This window comes from Podarcis vaucheri (genome assembly GCF_965113315.1).
Source record: "Podarcis vaucheri genome assembly, chromosome: 6".
NCBI classification, from domain to species: domain Eukaryota; kingdom Metazoa; phylum Chordata; class Lepidosauria; order Squamata; family Lacertidae; genus Podarcis; species Podarcis vaucheri.
This window is the reverse complement of record NC_138764.1, coordinates 96,770,692-96,791,250: the sequence shown is the minus strand read 5'-3', so window position 1 is coordinate 96,791,250 and position 20,559 is coordinate 96,770,692. Positions and strand designations below refer to the sequence as shown.

At 42.8% G+C, this 20,559-nt stretch overlaps 1 protein-coding gene across 2 annotated transcripts in view; it reads right to left on the bottom strand.

Annotated features, from left to right (window-relative positions):
• The window catches only part of OSBPL2 (oxysterol binding protein like 2), an 81,294-nt gene extending 64,948 nt beyond the window's left edge, over nt 1-16,346 (bottom strand). The window contains exon 1 of one of the 2 annotated variants that reach the window (XM_082226217.1): nt 16,200-16,346. The gene's annotated coding sequence lies outside the window, so the exon portion shown is untranslated. The remainder of the gene's footprint in view (nt 1-16,199) is intronic. The other variant, XM_082226218.1, reaches the window with a different exon arrangement.
• Nucleotides 16,347-20,559: the final 4,213 nt, after the last annotated feature.

The window sequence follows — 20,559 nt, the reverse complement described above, 5'->3', positions numbered from 1 at the left end:
TTAGATTTAGTTGTTTTGGTAATATTTAACTTCAAAAATCCAGTCTAATAGAGGCCTTTGGTTTTCCTTGATCATTTGTTGCTCCTCCCGTTGTTCTTTCCGTGTCGTAGTTAGTCCTTTGCTCTTTTATTTCTTACTTTCTCAGGTTTCTGTCTTGTTCAGCTGTTAAAACATTCTTGTTCCAAGATTTAGTGTCTCTACAGAGGTTTGTTATTCAGGGACAGAGACTTACGTCCAGTTCCTTTCTTGCTTCAATAGAAGATTCTATTGTATTATGGTCACCTCTGTAGACAAAATAGTATTTCAGTTTTACAGCTTTCCCAGGAGATAAGACCTGTGCACATCCCAGAGTAGTTTTCCACATACGACACTTGTAATGTCCCGAAACCCCTCTAGGGGGATTGCAATAACTTTGTATCCTCTAATCCAAAAGTCAATTTGTTGTTTCTTTTTCCCCGACAGTTTATGTCCATATCTATATCAAATTGTAACAAAATTGACCAGCAAAAAACTTGTAACAAAATCCTCTTTATATTCTCTAGCTTTGACAGCTCCTTTGACAGCTGTCAAATTCTCCATCTCTCTTCGCCAGGCTCTCCGAATCGCCCCGGTTCCCAGGGGGGGGGGTTGCCTTTTTCCTCTCACCCTCCACTCTTCTCCTCCAGCACAATTCTTGTAATTCACATCGTGGAGTTAATAATTTTTGTCATCAGTAAACTTCTGAATCGATCTTGGTTTCCCAGTCCTTGTTTTAGCATGTTTACAATCAGGGAGGGGACTGACTTCCTTTTTGGATCCCCCCCGCTCGTGCCGAATCCGAAAAAAATTCCTTTTTTTTCTCCTTTTGTACCCGGTTACCCAATTACTCACGGGTTGTCGCCAAATGTCCAAATTTCCAAAGGAAGAAGCCAGCACTCTCCGTCGAATGGCATGCGGCTGCGCTCGGCAGGGGAAGCGGAGGACTCAAAGCACCACGCCACTCCCCGGCACCTGATCCGTAGCCTTTAAAAAGGCTCCTTCACAAGTCGGGAGGGCGCTAACGATGCCAGCCGAGTCACCATGTCCACGGGCTCCGTGCCCGTGGTTTTTAAGGGTCCCCGCGTCGCCGGCGCGGTAGGACCCAGCCCCTGCCGAGCCGACTCCCTCCGGAGCTCGGAGGGAGTCCGCCATTCGGCGATGGCGCCAACCCGGAAGTCCTCGAGATACACATATATTTGAAACTTACTTTGCAGACAGTGCTAAAGACTCTTTCTAACTTCAATTTTAGAATATTTGGATATCCACCATATCAAATTTCTTTCCAGGGTTGGGGTGCTCTCTGATGGCCCTTTTGCATTTATTTAAATATTTTTTAAAAGACTGCTGATGTGGAAAAGGTTCCAGCAACAAGAGGCTTTTTTAATGTAAGTGGAATGGCTCAAGGGCAGAGTGCCATAAATTACAGCCTGATTTGCCAACAACAGGAGGCCCTAAAAAGATGCTAATCTGCCTGCATCAAGCAAAGCTTGAGCCTAATTGGCTGCCTTCTAGAGTTGACCCCCAATCATACAACCACCAAGGAAGTACTAGAGAGGGAAACATTCTAGGTCAGAGATGGAGTAACTCTGCACTGAGTGTTTTGCACACAGTGGAAAAGGCAAATGCTATATCAGACAACAACACTAGCTTACATATCTGGCTGATTTTATACCAATTATGAAAGAGCCAGGATTATTAAACTGTATATTGATGGAAACACCACTACAAATAAGTATTTGTGTCAAAGTCTTTCCTTCAAACAAAGTGTAGGTTCAGTATGTTGGGTTGCATTTAACTAAGTTCTACGCAGAGTAGACCAGGTAAAATTAAAGAACCTAAGTTAGACATGTTCATCAACTTCCATGGGTCTACACTTGAGTAGGACTAGCACAGAATACAACCCATTATCTGTTATTTATCATATCAGTACCGTGCCCTTTCCCAAAGGAACTCAGGGCAGTGTTGTCAAGGAACCATGTTTCTCTGTCATTTTAAACATGTCTCTAGCAGCTCGATGCAAAAGGAACTCCATTTTCTCTATGAATGTATGATAGGCTGACTCTTAGATACCCAGGGTAAGAAAGCCCTCCAGTAATATAGATTATGAAGGCATAAGACATAAGAGCCCTGGAATATGCAGGTGCCTTCCTCCCTGCCTAGGTCTTAATGGAATCAAATCATACAGGCACATCCATTTATCAACAATCGATCTAGAGTTCAGACTCCAGGGAATTTCCCGGGAAATGGAAAACCTAGTAGGAGACAGATTAACACCCATTAAACTTAGGAACAACCAGTGTTAGAAACTCAGATAGGCTAGGGTGACTGTGGTTGATTATCAGTTAAACCCCTGGTTAGTTCAGATTACAACCTTGAGCTACGTCATGTGCCCCAGGAACAACACATCAGGTATTTTTCTAAGTCTAGTATTTGGTCAGGGATACTTCCCATTCCAGGGACGGACGTGGGTGGTGCTGTGGGTTAAACCACAGAGCCTAGGACTTGCCGATCAGAAGGTCGGCGGTTCGAATCCCCACGACAGGGTGAGCTCCCGTTGCTCGGTCCCTGCTCCTGCCAACCTAGCAGTTCGAAAGCACGTCAAAGTGCAAGTAGACAAATAGGTACCGCTCCGGCAGGAAGGTAAATGGCGTTTCCGTGCGCTGCTCTGGTTCACCAGAAGCAGCTTAGTCATGCTGGCCACATGACCCGGAAGCTGTACGCCGGCTCCCTCGGCCAATAAAGCGAGATGAGCGCCGCAACCCCAGAGTCGTTTGCGACTGGACCTAACAGTCAGGGGTCCCTTTACCTTTACTTCCCATTCCAAAATGAAACAAGGATTGCATTCAACTTTTATTCAGAGTAGACCCATTAAAAGTAGCAGCTAACTTAGGTCAACTAACTTCAGTGTGCCTACTCTGTGTAAAAGTTAGTTGGATATGACTGCATATCCCAACCTAACATTAATCCTAACTAACTGGCATCAGCATGAAATGTCACAAAACAAGCCCTTGAAAACAACCTTACAGTGCAGATGTGCTGATGCCCTTGCAAAGATAAGAAAGATAAATTACAGTTGCATACAAGCAGCAACCCTGAAACAAATATCAGGAGGTTTTAGTGTAAGCAGGACCAATGAAAAAAGTGCAAATGAGCCAATGCACGACAATATCAGTTGAGGACACTGAACAGCAATATTAAGGTATATTCATTACTACATTTGGTGGCAAATTACAAGCATGTGGCACATACCAAAAGACACACACCCCACTCCTTTTATACTTTTCATAATCTTGCCTATCAGCATTATAGGAAGTGCTATGCCTCCTCAGAGTATAAAACATATATAGGGGTTCAAGATACACACCAGTTCCATCGCTGTGATCAACTAACCTTCTGTTGCATTGAAATGACCCTTTTTTCCTAACCTACTTGAGACAATCTCAGGTTGATTGATTGTGGGTGAAAGGAAAGAGAGAGAATTTTTTAGAAGGCATGTAATCCAGAGAAGTCAGAGAGACACTTGTAATAGCATAAATATGTGTATTGCTAAGGACCCAATACTGTAGTTCTAAGGCTTGTAATCTAAGCCATGCTATGATGTGGGGTGGAAAAATAGCCATTTGATAAGTTCATTAGGAACAATGAATGGATACCAATTATAAATACAATATTAGGGAAGGTTGGCAGTAAGTTGTATTAAATGATTTTCATCTGATTATCCCTACTAAGTATGTGAGAGAATAAATGTGTAGCACTGTTTTGTAAATTGGAATGAGAAAAATAAAAATGGGAGGTCAATAGCAATCACTAATCCTCCCCCCACCCACTTAAATTTAAACAACACAAGGGAAATACATGCTATTGTCTTTTAATTTTTTTAAGTATTTGAATAAAAATGTCCATACAATGTAACATTTAACCATATTAAGTATGTTTTAATTTCCCCTTCAAATACTGTATTTCAAGTCAAAACTTGTGTTGTATTGGGACCAAAATAAAAACAGGGAATACTTTCAATGTTGTTTTCTAAATACAACATGTAAAACAAACATGTTAAAATAGGAAAGCACGTAGTTTTCCAATGTAAACTGAAACTTTCTGATGACAAGAGCTGTTTGATGGAGGAGCAGACTACCTTAGAACATGGTGAACTCTCTTTTTTTTAATAGACATTGGATGGCCAATTATGAGAGATTTTTCAGTCATGGTTCCTGCATTTCAGGGGGTTGGAAGAGACTCTACAATTCTATGAATCTATTATTTCCCTAAGAAATTATAGTCTAATTTTCATTTTTCAATTCAAAATTTTCAAGAAAACACCACTAAAGCCATCTTCCTGTAAAAATGAGTACAAGCCACTTCTGTCCAAATATGCAGTTCAGTGTTGGAAAAATCATACATATGAATGAAACACGGTGAGTACACTTCCACAATAGCTCTTCTGCTTAATATACATATGGTTGCACATCCTTAAACTCAGGCTCGGCTAAGTATACAGATCGCCCAAGAGAAGCAGGCAAGTAAAACTAGCCCCATCAATAAGAAATAGGCAGAATGATGGAGATACCAGAAAAAGCCTCTCTGAAGTGAGGTTTATACAGATATAAAACTTGATGAGCTTTTCAAGCAATTTGCCAGCCCGCCCCCAGCACAGATTATGCAGAAATCCTTCCATAAGGAGTTAACTGCTCGAGTGTCCTTACTTTTCATTCCTCCTGATTTTAGTTATGCATACCAATTATCTTCTATTCTTTGTATATATGGTCCTTGATTATATGTAACATTTTACTGATATATTAATTTGGGGCTGGGGAGGAAGAGTACAGAAATTTACAAATAAATAATATTGCATGGATTTGTTATATTACACAGTGACCTTCCCAAAAGATATACCAGGTTCTTCAGTTTTGCCCCTACAAGGCAGGAAGGGTTCACACTGCAGAAGATGAGATGTTCTCAGTTGCAACAATATTCCATACATCAGGGGTCAGCAAAGTTTTTGTGACTTGGGCCAGTTCACGGTCCCGCAGACGCCGCGGTGGGCCGGAGTGTGTGCGCGCATGCACATGCACAAACACTATTTCCGACGCTCCTTCTGGCGTGGAGGAGGCACACACAGTTTCCCATTGGCTGCAGGAGGTTGCTGCAGCCAATGGGGAGCCAGCCAGCATCGCGGAAGGCAGTCCCCGCTCTGCTCCGTGCTGGTTTAGCACAGAGCATGGGAGCCAACTGAGCGGGCGGCAGGGGTCCCCAAGCAGGCGGCGGGTGTTCATGGGCCAGTTAAACAAACCCCATGGGCTGCTTGTGGCCCATGGGCCTTAGGTTGCTGACCCCTGCCATACATCAATATCAAACACTTTGGGATGGCTGGGATTTGGCAGCAATATTTGCACAATTGCTTCTTCTCATCATATGCCAAGCTTCAGATAATACATCAAAACAAGCTACAGTATACATACATTCTGCATTGTCCAGGAAGCCCATCATAAGAGTATTCATATTGGCTCCACAGACATCCTATATACTTTGGCCATATTAACTTTCAACAGAATTCAGAATGCCTAACTGCTGTCTAAAACAACTGAGTTTTGAGAGAAAGCTATCAGAGGAAATTAGTGATTGACGGGAAACCAATTATTATTTTTAAAGAAATACCAATCAGGCTCCTCCGCAAGAGAGAGGGCTACAAACAGTTAGTCAACACTTTGAAAAAAAATGGCATACAACATAGATGGGAATTCCCTGAAGGGATCTCATTCTACTACAAAGGGAAAAGATTCAAAATAACAGAGACTCAGGAAGTCAGTAAATTCCTTCGCAGATATGAAAAAGAACTTGGGGGGATGTTGGAGAGATATGGGGGGGGACGCGGGAGGGAGGGGGAGGGAGGAGCCGGGGGAGGGAGGGGAAAAGAGGGAGGGGTGGGAGAGGGTGGGGGGGATGTTGAAGAGGAAGAAGCGAAGGAAGAAGAGGTAGAGGAGGATCAGGAAGAAGTAGAGAACCAAAACACTCGAATTTAAGTTAGTTAAAACTTAAAACTTAAACCAAATTACTGACTTTTCAATAAGTGAAAGTAAAAATGAATCTTAAAATCTTAACATGGAACGTAAATGGATTGAATGAAAAAACAAAAAGGAATAAAATTGCAAATGTGTTGAAGAAGAAAAAAGTGGATGTCATTTGTATACAAGAGACCCATGTAGTCAAAAAGCATAAGCATGTATTAATAAATAAGAACCTAGGAATAGAATTCATAAACTCCGGGAGTGAGAAAAAAAGGGGAGTGGTAACTTATGTCAACGAAAAATGGGAACCCAAACTGACCTATAAGGATGAAGAAGGAAGAATACTAGGGGTTCAAATAAATTATCAAGGAGAAAAGATTGACGTGATAAACATCTATGCCCCCAATACAAACAGGTCAGAGTTCTACAAAAAATTGGAACAGATATTATTAGAACTAGGAAATAATAAGATGATATTATTGGGAGATTTCAATGCAGTGCCGACATTAGAAATGGACAGACAGACAGATAAGAGAAAACGTAAACAAGGAAAGCTACCAGAATCATTCCAAGACTTGGAGGAGAACATGGACCTAACGGATGTATGGAGATACAAGCACCCAACAGAAAAACAGTTTACCTTTTTCTCAGAAGTACATAAAAGTTGGGGAAGAATAGACCAAATTTGGACCTCAAGAGAAATCACCCTAAGAGTGGGAAAATGTGAAATTCAACCGAGAACCCTCTCCGACCATAACTCAATAACTTTGGAACTAAAAGGAGAAGTAAATGGAGGTTTCAGATGGAGGTTGAACGATTCCCTGTTGGACAATGATGAGGTGATTGGAAAAGCCAAAGCTACACTAAAAGAGTATTGGGACCGGAATCTCAATATAGGAATAAACATAGAAACAGTCTGGAACGCCAGCAAGGCGGTCCTAAGAGGTTTCTTTATCCAACAAAGTAATTACAAGAAAAGAATAAGGCAACAAAAAATGGATGAAATACTTAAACAATTAAGGGAGTACGAGAAGAAATTAACAGAACATCCGAAGGACGAACAAAGTCTACAATCAATAAAAATATTACAAAGACAATATTCAATATTAACGAACCAGGAAATAGAATGGAAAATTAAGCTAATGAAGCAGAGATATTTCGAATCGGCGAACAAAACGGGAAAATTCCTAGCCTGGCAACTAAGAAAAAGACAAAAGCAGAATGTTATAAACAAAATAATGGTAGATGAAGAAATAATAGTTGACCCAAAAAAAATACAAAAAAATTTTCTTAATTTTTATGAGGAATTATACAAGAAAGGAGAAGAAGACTTAGTCCAAATAGAAAAATATTTAGAGAATAGCTCAGGGAAAACGGTTACGGAAGAAGAAAGAACTCAACTAAATAGACCTATAAGTGTGGAGGAGATTGAAAATGCGATAAAGAAATCAAAATTGGGGAAGGCACCAGGACCGGACGGGTTATCGGCTAAATATTACAAAGTTTTGGGAGGTCAACTAGCACAAGCACTCTGTGACACCATGAATAATATTTTAAAAGGAGGGAAAATACCCGAGACGTGGAGGGAAGCTTTTATAACACTAATCCCTAAACCTGATATGGACAAATCAAGTATGAAGAATTACAGGCCAATATCGTTATTAAATAACGATTATAAAATATACGCAGACATCATGGCGAACAGATTGAAGAAATGTTTAACAAGGTTAATCCACAAGGACCAAGCGGGTTTCCTCCCAAATAGATTTCTGAAAGACAATGTGAGGCACGTCATCAATCTAATCGAATACTTGGAGATTAATAACAACATCCCGGCATCCTTGATATTTGTAGATGCAGAAAAGGCGTTTGATAACGTCTCCTGGGGGTTTTTAATAAAATCGATGGAAAAGGCAGGGATTGAAGGGGAATTCCTGAAAGGAATACAGGCTATATACTCAAACCAACATGCCAAGCTGATCATAAATAACAGTATTACGAATAAATTTAAAATAGAGAAAGGGACAAGGCAGGGATGCCCCCTCTCCCCGCTCCTGTTCATTTTGGCATTGGAAGTCCTGGCGAACAAAATAAGGTCCAAAACAGAGATAAAAGGGATTAAAATAGGATTTAAAGAGTATAAATTAAAAGCTTATGCGGACGACTTGATGTTATCTCTAGAAGAGCCGCAAGAAAACATGGGCAAAGTATTGGAAATTATGGAGGAATACGGCAAATTTTCGGGCTTCAAGCTGAACAAGACTAAAACAAAAATGTTAATAAAGAACCTGAGAAACGATGTGAAGGAAAGATTAGAGAAACAATATGGAATCAAAGTGACCAAAAAAATAAAATATTTAGGAATCTGGCTTACATCCAAAAACATAAATTTAATTGAAGACAACTATATACCAACATGGAACAAAGTGAAAAAAGATGTGGACATTTGGAATAGGGTGAAGCTTTCATGGCTGGGTAGGATGGAAGCAATAAAAATGAACATTCTCCCTAGGATGTTGTTCTTATTTCAAAACATACCCGTCATTAGAGGACTTAAAATATTTAAGGATTGGCAGAAGACTCTGTCAAGATTCATATGGCAGGGAAGAAGGCCAAGGGTCAGATTTAAATTATTAACAGATCGAAAGGAGAGAGGAGGACTGGCAGTACCAGATTTAAAAGTATATTATGAGGCGGCCTGTCTCTGCTGGGTTAAAGATTGGATAACTCTAGAGGACACAGATTTGTTAGACCTGGAAGGGGCAGACAACAGACTCAGCTGGCATGCCTACCTCTGGTCAAAGAAAGAAAAAGTACACAAGAGTTTTTCTAGCCACATCATTAGAGGCCCTCTATATGAAGTCTGGGAAAGAAACAAGAAATTGTTAGAGGCGAGAACCCCCTGGTGGCTATCCCCAACAAATATCTTATCATTAAAAAAACCAAATATGGAAGAGCAAAAACTGACATATGAAGATTTATTAGTAAGATCTCAAGATAGCTGGAAACTAAGACCTTATGAAGAACTAAAGGAGAAGTTATCGGGATGGCTACTGTATCACCAAATAAATGCAAAATGGTCAGAGGACAAGAAAATAGGAATGAATGAAAAGAAGTCCAAATTTCAGATTGAAGTAATTGAGAGCAAATCGAAGATATTATCCAAGATGTATAATATATTACTGGAATGGGAGACTAAAGATGATAAAGTCAAGGAAGTTATGGTTAAATGGGCAAAAGATTTGGGACATAATATAGAATATGAAAAATGGTCAAAATTGTGGAAAGAGGGACTAAAATTCACGGCGAGCGCGGCAATTAGGGAAAACCTAGAAAAGATGATTTACAGATGGTACCTGACACCAGAAAAATTGAATAGAATGTACAAAACTGCAGACAAGGCTTGCTGGAAATGTAGAACAAAAGAAGGTAATTTTATACATATGTGGTGGGCATGTGAGGAAGTTAAAAAATTTTGGGATCAGATATACAACGAGCTAAAAAAGATATTTAGATACACATTTCCCAAAAACCCAGAAGCCTTTTTACTAGGGATGGTGGGGAAAGAAATCCAAGAAAAAGACAAAACTTTATTTCAATACTCAACCGCAGCAGCCAGAATGTTAATTGCCCAAAATTGGAAAAGCACTAATCTCCCAACAGTGAGGGACTGGCAACTAAAATTATACGACTTTATAGAATTGGCAAGACTGACACAAAAAATCAGAAATTACAAAAATACAAAGTTAAAAGAGGACTGGAACAAGTTTATAGTGTATTTTGATAGTAATTTTAAAAACCTACCAAATACAGCAGGTTTGATCTAAAACTTCCGATGTTGCAAACCAAAAACAAATACCAGCAGCAAAAAGAAACTATTGAAAGTAAGAACCCGAAATCAGTAGGGAAGGAAGTCAACAGTTTTTATGTTGTATGTGGTTGTATTTTGTTTTTTTCTTTTTTCTTTTTTTTTCTCTTTTTTTCTGTACTTAAGTGACGGGATATTTTGTTGAATGTATTTGTCCTTTTTCTTTCTGTGTGTATAAAAGGAACTTAATAAAAAGAATTAAAAAAAAAAAAAAATAAAACAACTGAGTTTTGCAACTGAGACTGCACTGCAAAATCCAAGGTGTTGCTTGTCAACATAAAATATCTCACGTCATCTCCATATCTAACCCTTTCAACTGTACAGAATAGTTTTAACTGTAAACCTCATTCATAGTCACAAACACACTGACTGCATTATTCTTGAAATGAAAGGCATAATAATAATAATAATAATAATAATAATAATAATAATAATAATAGTTTAAATTTTATGTGGGCTATGGTTTAAATTTTAGTGTTATGCAAATGAGTCTTGGGGTCCCTTGTTCTCCACTTCCCACTTCTCCTGCAGCATAACCAGTGTCAGAAATTCAGATATGTAAGCTAGGTGCCAAATGTCTCCTTAAACCAAGGTTACAGTCACCAAAATGGAATGTCCAGTTCCCATTTGGGGGCAAGCCAGCTCTAAACTCTTATTTTTCAAATGATGGACTGACTGTGATTGATTATCAGTTAAGCATCTGGCTACTTCAGATGACAACCTTGAGCTAGTTAAGAACTTTGAGAACTTAAAAAAGAAAAGTCACTTTATCCAGGGACCATCCACATATACATTGGCCTATTCCTACCTCTTTTTCTTAATGGTGACATGGACTATTCATAGCATAGGAATATTCTTCCACAACTGAAACCGGGTTTATGTGGTTTATGAAGCTAGCTTGTTTCAATAAATCAAAGTTAGGATTAAGCACATTTAAGTTTGGATGTTTACTACACTGTGGTTAACTGAAAACAGAACCACAAGTTTCCAGCCTCATCCTCATAGCTGCACTAGAGGAGACCAGAACAAGGAGCTGATGAGCCCATGGCTCTTTCAGCAGGCCACTGTAAATTAAATGTTATTATGTTCATGACATTGGTGTGGTTAAGAGGGCAACTTGCACAGAACCACTTATGTGAAACAACAGCTAATCTAGGGTTTGAACCCAGGCTCTAATTCAACACTGTCCAGGGATACCTTATCTTTCACATGGTCATGCAATACACAGTAATGGGAGTCTTGCATCTGTTATACAAACTCCTGTTGTCACACAGATGTAGTTTTGATCGCTTCTATATGGCTAAGGGAGCAATTCTAATTATGGGAAGCCAACGTAATTCACACAGCCTTAAATTAAGCCAGTGTAAAGTACACCAGATCCATACATGGTTCAGGAGCAGGGCTACTGTCGGCAGAGCCAATCTAGTCCTGACAGAGGGGAAACAAGCCTTTAAAATACAGTTTGACCTATACCACACTTTTTGCCAGTGCAAGTTCCCCTGGGCTGGTAGGTCACATGACTGAGATGAACCAAGTCAGGAACCAGCACAAGTTCCCTCAGCCCAGTCTCCCACACAACACCCATTTTGCAAAGTTTACGCCAGTGTAAATTATGCCAGTCTCAGCTCAGCCAACTTAGCCAGGGTTGGGGACTTATACCAGCTGAACTAGGTATCTGCTGGCTAAACTGGAGATTTGACACATCCTAACTCACTCAACCCAGCGGATCTAGGGTGGCACCCTAAAGCAGTAGAAATAGGGGTGCATAATAGCCATTAACACAATCTATGGAGTCTATTCACACTTCCCTTTACTGCATAACTACAAAGATTATCATTGCTTGTGTTCATACTTTGCAACAGAGGTGGTCCATATAGTTCCAGTAAAGGTAAAGAACCCCTGACAGTTAAGTCCAGTCGCGAACGACTCTGGGGTTGTGGCACTCATCTCACTTTACTGGCTGAGGGAGCTGACGTTTGTCCACAGACAGTTTTTCCGGGTCATGTGGCCAGCATGACTAAGCCACTTCTGGCAAAACCAGAGCAGCGCACGGAAACGCTGTTTACCTTCCCGCCAGAGTGGTACCTATTTATCTACTTGCACTTTGACGTGCTTTCGAACTGCTAGGTTGACAGGAGCTGGGACTGAGCAACGGGAGCTCACCCATCGCAGGGATTCGTTCCAGTAAGAGGTGTTAAACATTCACCCGACTGGATTTTAGTAGGGTCAACAAATCACAGCAGTTGGTTTTTCTCCCACTTCTAAATTCCAGGGTAGATTATCCCATTTGTAGGACCCACCATAAAACCCTTCCTTTACATACTCTTTTCTCCATTTAGGAAGATGAGCATCTATTTAGGAAGATGAGTATCTTCCAAGACAAGGAGCATGTGATATATCAGGGTTTCTACTTTCATACCACATGAAAGCAGCCTCCTGTCTTATCTAAAATGTGGGTCTCTCCTTCATATCTTCAGGGAACAGAAGATCCAGATAATAAAGTTAAAGTCTAATCTCTAAACTAGGGACGAAGCAATTGTTCTATACTTTAAGATGGAACAAAACCAATCTGAAATATCAAGTGCATTTAGGATAATAGCCCTCTCTTTGATTTTCACCACCTTACCTATCCCTAAACAGGTGACTCAAAACCAAGTCTCACCATTTGATATTTTCAAATCTTCACATTTTCAAATATTTAGTTACAATTCAGATTGGAGGTGAAGCAGGAGGCATAATTTTCCTATTTCACCATTTCTACAAGAAGTAAACATATCCGTTGCTGCCAATGGGTGTGTACTAGTTTAAAATCCTCAATTATGCCAGAGATATAGATGGCAACTACATTCACATGTTCCAAATAGTCTCACAAACTGCAGGAAGAATGGCCAGCTATGCAATAAGGAACAAGATACAGTACCCAAATAGGAGGTCATTTCTGCTCCTATGCAAGATAGTCTCACTAGAGCCAGAGGCAGTCTCCAAGTTAGAAGGGAGAAGGGACTTGCCACACCCCAAGGTACAAGGAAGTTAATTATCTTAGTGTATCTCCAGTCTAAAGTGAATTAGTCGAAGGGACAGGGCAGCAGATGTTATAAACAAATCTAGAGGTCTATTATCCCCTACAGTGCTATAGGCTATTCCCCAGGCAAAAGTCTCTCCACCCAGTTCTCTTCAGAGGAAGGAAATGGTTTCTGTTGTCACTGATACATCAAGTTACACCCTGGAGTAGGCCAAGGCAAGTTGTCAGCAACAAACAGAAGGGCAACAAACCTAACCCCAGGAATGACTCCTGCCTCCAGGCAAGACTGTCTGACTATTAAACCCTTAATGATTTGAGGCCAGGGCTGTTTTTTAAAAGTAGTCTTCACTCATTCAAACTTACTCACCAATAAAATTAGTTTGGTTGACGGGTGCAAAAGATAGGGCTTTCTTGGTGGTGACCTGGCAATTGTGGAACTCACTTCCTATTGCACTACTACACATTTAGTGCAAACCTTAACGCATGCCCAGAAAACTCATATTCCAGACTGCCTTTAACAGTGTTTATGCTATTGATTCTTGATGCTCCATGCTTCTTCACAATGTTGCCTTCTTGCGCTTTTGATACATTAAATGTATCCTAATACAGTGGAACCTCGGGTTAAGTACTTAATTCATTCCGGAGGTCTGTTCTTAACCTGAAACTGTTCTTAACCTAAAGCGCCACTTTAGCTAATGGGGCCTCCTGCTGCTGCCGTGCCACCGGAGCATGATTTCTGTTCTCATCCTGAAGCAAAGTTCTTAACCTGAGGTACTATTTCTGGGTTAGTGGAGTCTGTAACCTGAAGCATATGTAACCTGAAGCATATGTAACCCGAGGTACCACTGTATATCTCATTATCATTGTTGTACGCCACATTGTGAGGGTTATACACTAAAAGGCAGCCTATATATACATCCAATAAATGAATGTTGAGGTCTATCCCCACAGCACTGGTAGCAAATTAGGCCCCACAATTACAGACAGGGATGTTCCCTTCCTTGACCTTAATGAACTACACACTTTTGGCTTTAGTGCCGAAAGATGTGAAATATTTGCTATTCTCCTTTTTCTGCTTTCTTCCTTGCATTGGGAAAGGTGCAATTCTTCCTCTAAGAAAAAATGTCACATCTTAAATGTCCAAATTCCAGAGGTGAAATTTCAGTTTTGATGACAATTAGAATCTGTTCACCACCTCAATCTAGTGAGTATAAACCCATCAAAGAAATATAGCCACACATTCATGAAGGGGTTCCTCTATCCCCCAAAGGAGGGATAATAGTAGGGTGCATTCAGGCTTATGATGAGATATCACATCTACAAACTTAAAAGATCACATTGGGTTCCCTTTGCCTAAGGCAGTGTTCTCAAACCTGAAACCCCAGCTGTTGTTGGACTACAATTCCCATTATCCCGAGCAGCACCAATGGTCAGGGATGATGGGAGTTGTAGTCCAACAACAGCTGGAGATCCAAATCTGAGAAACATTGTCCTAAGGTAAATGGAGCAATGCAAACCAAGAACATTGAGGAAGTTTTAAGTCACAGTTGGGGAACATATGGGCCCAGAGGCTGATTGTTATCATGCAGGCCTCTCTATCCAGTTGTCAAAACTCTAACAGGCCACACCACTCCACCAGTCCTACTTCATAACTCCTTCATTGTTTTTGTCTCATTAGAATATGTCCTAGAACTTTTATCATGTTTCTTGATTGCCTGGACAGAGGGGCGTGTGTGCATGTGTAGAAACTGACTGTAGAAAGGTAAAATGTAAATTCATTGCTTCACCAACTTTTCCCTCTGGCACTGACGGAGCATATGTGCACCCCCCCATCCCAGACTGCCCAGATGAGAATGCAGCCCTCCATCTAAAAAAGGTTCCTTACCACTGCCAAAGGCCAAATCATGCACTCAGCACCAGGATTATCAGCTGAGCTGAAAAAATAATTCAAAAACACAACCAGCCTCTCATGATGGCTCCAGGGAGTTGGCACCTATGGCCCTCAGCAGTCTTGCAACCAGAACTACCTTATCTGCAGAAATCAGCAGATGAAATTTTTCAATATGCAGAGATCAGCATGTACAGAGGTACTAATAAATGTCTGCAGATCAAGATGCTGTTCCGAGCACAGGAGCCAGGAACCCCAGCAACGCACACACAAATAAGGAAGTTGGCAACCCAACTCAAAAGCCGAGAAGTGGAAATCAGATGTAGAAATGCTTGCTTGGACTTGCGGGAATGTGGGGGGGGGCAGTGCTGAAATGTCGATGGATATGTGTGTCTGTAAAGGGCGAGTCTGAACCCTTCAACAACACAGTGGCTGTATGAGGGGCAAAAAAAAACCCCTCCTCCCTCCAAATAACATATCAACCTAGGAGTGAGTAGGAGAGGCAAACAGGAGCATAAGAAACTGCTTTACAACGAGACAGACCACTGGCCCATCTCAGCCCAGCCCAGAAGTGCCAGCTAGGCCCCACAACCAACCATGGGTGCCCAGGGCCGTGGTGCCATGCCAGGATTTTTGTTAGGGTGGGCAGGCTGGCTTTTACCGGGGGTGGGTGGGCATAACCTCAGTTTTTAAAGTATTTTTATTGATTTTTGCTGACATGGGGGGCAGCCCCTACATGGGGAATTTTGCGTGTGCTCGGGCACCCAGGAAACTGGCACCTATATCCCACCTCACACGGACTGGCAGCAGCAGCAGCCACCTTACCTGCAGGCGCTGGGCCCCGAACCTGGGTCCTCCTGCATGCATAGCAGATGCTCTGCCGCTGAGCTGCGGCCCGACAGGGAAGCTGCCTTGCAGCAAGCCAGGCTAGCGCTGGCCCTCGGTACTGTCCACGAAGAGGCCGGATCTCGTCCCCCTACCGGGGACTGAGGCGCTAGGGACCGAGCCCGGGGCACCCTACTGGGTGCGAAGCACCTGCCCGGCCACGGAGCCACGGCCCTCTCTCGGGGACGGAAGGCGCGGGTCTGGCCCCTCACCGCCCCTCTCCGAAACGAGCCTGACGGGTCCGAAAAGGAAAGGGCCTCTTCTTCCCTCAGAGTGGCCCTGTGAGGGAGGGGGGGGCAAAGCCTCGACGCTCTCCTCCTCCTCACAAGTAGCTGCTCTGGCTCCCTCTCCTCAGGCGGGCCGGGAGAAGGTTGTTTTTTTGGGCCCACCCGCCCCCCTCGCCCCGCTGTGGGGCTCCAGCTGTTTCCCTCAGTGCCAGGCGCCCAACCGGGTCGGGAGCTGAGGGACCAGAAGGACGGCGGCGGCGGTTAAGCGCCCTCGGCGGTTGGTTACCTGGCACCGGCCTCTCGCGGCCCGCTCGCTCGCTTCCTCACGAGACCCGGTTGACACCAAGGCGGAAGTGGGACCCTCTTTTTCTTCGTCGTCGTCGCCGTTTTCACCCCCTTCTCTTCTCTCCTCCCTCGCCCTCAACCCCGCCCTCAACCCTCTTTGACAGGCAACCGGGGAGCTTCCAATCGAGCCCCGCCAAAGGGCCGTGACGACGTTAAACCCGCCCCGCGTCCCTCTCCTCCCGAAAGCCCACCAATAGGGCGCGGCCTATGCTAATGAGAGAGGGAGAGAGCGGCGCCGCAGACACACAGGGCATCGTCTCCCCCAAGCGCGCGCGCGCGCGCACACACACACATACACCCGCCTCAACGGCGCGCGCGCGCATGCCGCACGCTCGCTGGGGCGAAGGGGGCTTCGGCCAATGGCGTGCTCAGTACGGGGCGTGGCCATGCAATTTTTTTTTAAAAAGGCGAGAGAAGGGATGCTTTGCTAAGCATCCTGAGCGCTGCGAAGGGGCTGGCCAGGCATGTGGCGTTGCACATCCCTAGTGTGTTGCACGGGGGTCTTTGCACGGCGTGGGGTGGGGTGCTTGGTTTGCACAGCCAGGGAAGGTTCAGAGAAGGTCCGTCGAAAGGATCAAGGGGACGGAGCGACTCCCCTACGAAGGACATCGGCATTTGGGGGGCGGGGGGGTAGGCGGCGCAGCATGGTAGAAGTTTTTGAAATCATGCATAGAGAAAGTGGACAGGGGAAAGTTACCCTCCACCCTCCTCTCTCTCTCTCTCTCTCACACACACACACATTTTATTTTTTACAGTATTAGTTATTCGACCACTTACATACCGCTGGTAGTTAAGCAAAACTCTTAAGCGGTTTACAACACATCTTAAATAAACAGCAAATACTAAAACAAAAAGGAGAGAATTTCTACCTTCTGTAAAACTTAACTAAGCAGAACACCCTCGTCAGTATCAAAATAAACATTGCCACATAAAAATCAGCTGCAAAAAATATATATGCAAGAGCTCATATAACAGAAGAGCTCATGGACAGACAACCCAAGGAATGTTGTAAGATTCAGGACATACGAAAGAAGCGCAGAGTTAAACTGTGGAACTCTTTCCCCCAGGAGGCAACGATAACCACCGACTTGGATGGCTTTAAAGGGGAGACAAATCCACGGAGCAGAGGCCCCTGGAAGGGGAGGGGTCTTGCACTCATGTTCTGCTCACTGGTTTCCCACTGGCCCCTGTAAGAACAGGATGCTGGACGAGATCAGCCACTGGCCTGATTCAGCAGCCTATTCTTACGTTCTTAAGTTATGTTCACTCCTTTTCCTTCTTTTTTGCATTGCATTAAAGCCTATTCATCTCTTCCGTTTTAAGGTGGTGCAGCAGCTGTGCATGTGTGCTTGGAAGCAAAGCCCTCTCTTTTTTTATTCTGATTAACACCCCCAAGTTTGCAAAGGGCTGCAGCCTTAACAGTGCACATCTGTAATCCTAACACTGGCTACTCAGCAGTAAGCCCTGTTGATTTCAATGGAACTTACACCCAGGTAAGTTAACCTAGGAAACTCAAAATGAGCTGGACCATTGGTCCATCTACCTCAATATTGTCTACACTGACTGGCAGAGTCTTTCCCAGCCTTACCTGGAGATGCCAGGGATGGGACCTTTTCCTTGGGCATGCAAATCAGATTCTATTACCCTTCCCCAAGCAGAGTTAGGGTCACAACCTAAGCCTGTGCATGGATGTTCGAAAGTAAACACCATTAAGGAGGGCTCACTCCCAGACAAGACTCTAGTGCTAACCCTACTTACTTGGGAGTATGCTCCAGTGAATTCAATGGGCTTACTTTTGAGGAGACACGATTTGGAATTGCACTGTGCATGCATGCAATTGCAGTCTTAACAGCCCAATTGTGTGCATGTCTACTCAGAAGTAGTTCCTTACTCTCAGGTTAAGTGTGCATAGGATTGCAGCCAAACCTTTATCGTATCTTAGAAGTCTAATATTGCAACCCTGAAAACAAAACCCGCAGCAGTAGGGCTTATTTCTGAGTACACATAATCAGGAGGGTGGGTCTCTCTGTAAATGCAGAAAGTACCTCTTCATACAACAGGTAGACTTGCATTGTTTGTGTTCATTACTTGCAGAGCTCACCATACGAGTTTGGCCTAGCTGGATGAACAGATATACCTAATCGTAGCCTAGCCTTATGCATGTATGCTCAGAGGTGAGCCACACCATTTTCAAAGGCTCTTCCTTGCTATTACTTGCTGGTAGGTAGGTATGCATAGGTTAGCTGTCCCAGGCAACAAGTAACCCCACCCCATTGAGCACTGTAGAACTTCCTTCTGAGTAAATATTTATAGCGTTGGGCTGCATACTGTTCTAGATACACGCAGATGTCTAATCTATTACCGTATATTTAAGTTTCATATTCTACCAAAGTTCTTGATGATACTTATCAAAGCAGATACTAAACAATTCACTCTTTTTTTTAAATAAAAATAAATCCAAAACTATATAGATCCTGTGTACAGTCAAGGAATGCTGACTCACAGTCTGTAGCTGCCATGTGATCATTATTATTATTATTTATTGAATTTATATACTGCCCTATACCCAGAGGTCGCAGAACAAAATCAAAATATAAAACCTCAAAATATATAATCAAAATAAAAACAACAACCCAACCCCCCCAAAAAAACCCACATTTTAAAAGGGCATGTGATTAACGTATGAAGAGGTGTGTGTGTGTATATATATACACACGAAAGCATATATATATATATATATATATATATATATAACACAACAGCACTTTGTCATAGTCATTGTATGACTCACACTCTCTGCTGGCATAGCTCTTTACATCTCGAGGATTCTGTTAATTCATTGATTACAAGACACCTCACGCCTTCATTAGGCAATGTTAAATCCACAAGCATGTGCTGACAGTGCTTGGCTGTCCATTCCATGCCAGGCAATTAACTGTAACGAGATGCACGAGCTTTTGCAACTTCAGAGGAAGATGCATTGACACAAATATTTAAATCAGAGGTGGGGGACCTTTGTCAGCCTGAGGGCTGTGTTCCCTTCCAGGGAAGCTTCCGAGAGCCACATGCCAGCAGTGGGTGGGGCCAGAGGAAAAGTGGGTGGAGCCAGTGCCAGTGTGGTGTAGTGGTTAAGAGCAGTAGACTCGTAATCTGGTGAACCAGGTTCGCTTCCGTGCTCCTCCACATGCAGCTGCTGGGTGACCTTGGGCTAGTCACACTTCTCTGGAGTCTCTCATCCTCACTCACCTTACAGAGTGTTTGTTGTGAGGGAGGAAGGGAAAGGAGATTGTTATCCGCATTGAGACTCTTTAGGGTAGTGATAAAGTGGGATATCAAATCGAAACTCTTCTTCTTCTTTGTTCAGTAGGCAAATTTCTGCATGCACCCTTCTCTAACCTGCATCCAGGCAACTGAGAGTCATCATCACAATTTTAGGATGCGTTCCAGCCAGGCAAAAACATTCAGGATGGAAAGCAAACCCAATGAGGGGTGCAACTTGGGAAGAGTTTCAAGGGCAAGATAATGAGGGCTGCATTTGGCCCACCCAAATGCTCTAAATTGAAAAATAAATCCTCTAGAACAGCCTTTTGGATTCCTAGATGTTGGACTACAACTCCCATCATCCCTGGCCACTGGTCAGGATAATGGGAGTTGTAGTCCAACAACATATGGAGACCCAAGTTGAGAGAGGCTGCTCTAGAATAAGTAGTGGGGGGGTTAAGGCTGAAAGGATGACTGCACAGACGTGGTGGTTCCCTCCTTTCTGCAGCAAATGTGATCAAACATAGATGTAAAAGCCACGCTTCTCCAGAGAGCCTAGGTTCAAAGGTAGCAAATAGGTTGTATTGCAGGCTGAAACTATTACAGCTATCCATTCTAGCAATGGAAGCTGAAATCCACTGAAAGCATGCTCAGGACAGGCATGCCAATACAGTGGTACCTCGGGTTACAGATGCTTCAGGTTACAGACGCTTCAGGTTACAGACTCGGCTAAACCAGAAATAGTACCTCGGGTTAAGAACTTTGCTTCAGGATTAGAACAGAAATCGCGCGGCAGCAGGAGGCACCATTAGCTAAAGTGGTGCTTCGGGTTAAGAACAGTTTCGGGTTAAGAACAGACCTCCAGAACTAATTAAGTACGTAACCAGAGGTACCACTGTACATATTTTTTAAAGGTGGGGGGAAATGGAAGTTCCAAATTTCTGATGAGGTTTCAACTTAATTCAATTTTGAAGCCATTTTGTGCCTTCAGTATTTCTAAAGTAGAGAATATCCTATATTCCATGCGCTCAAATCAATTA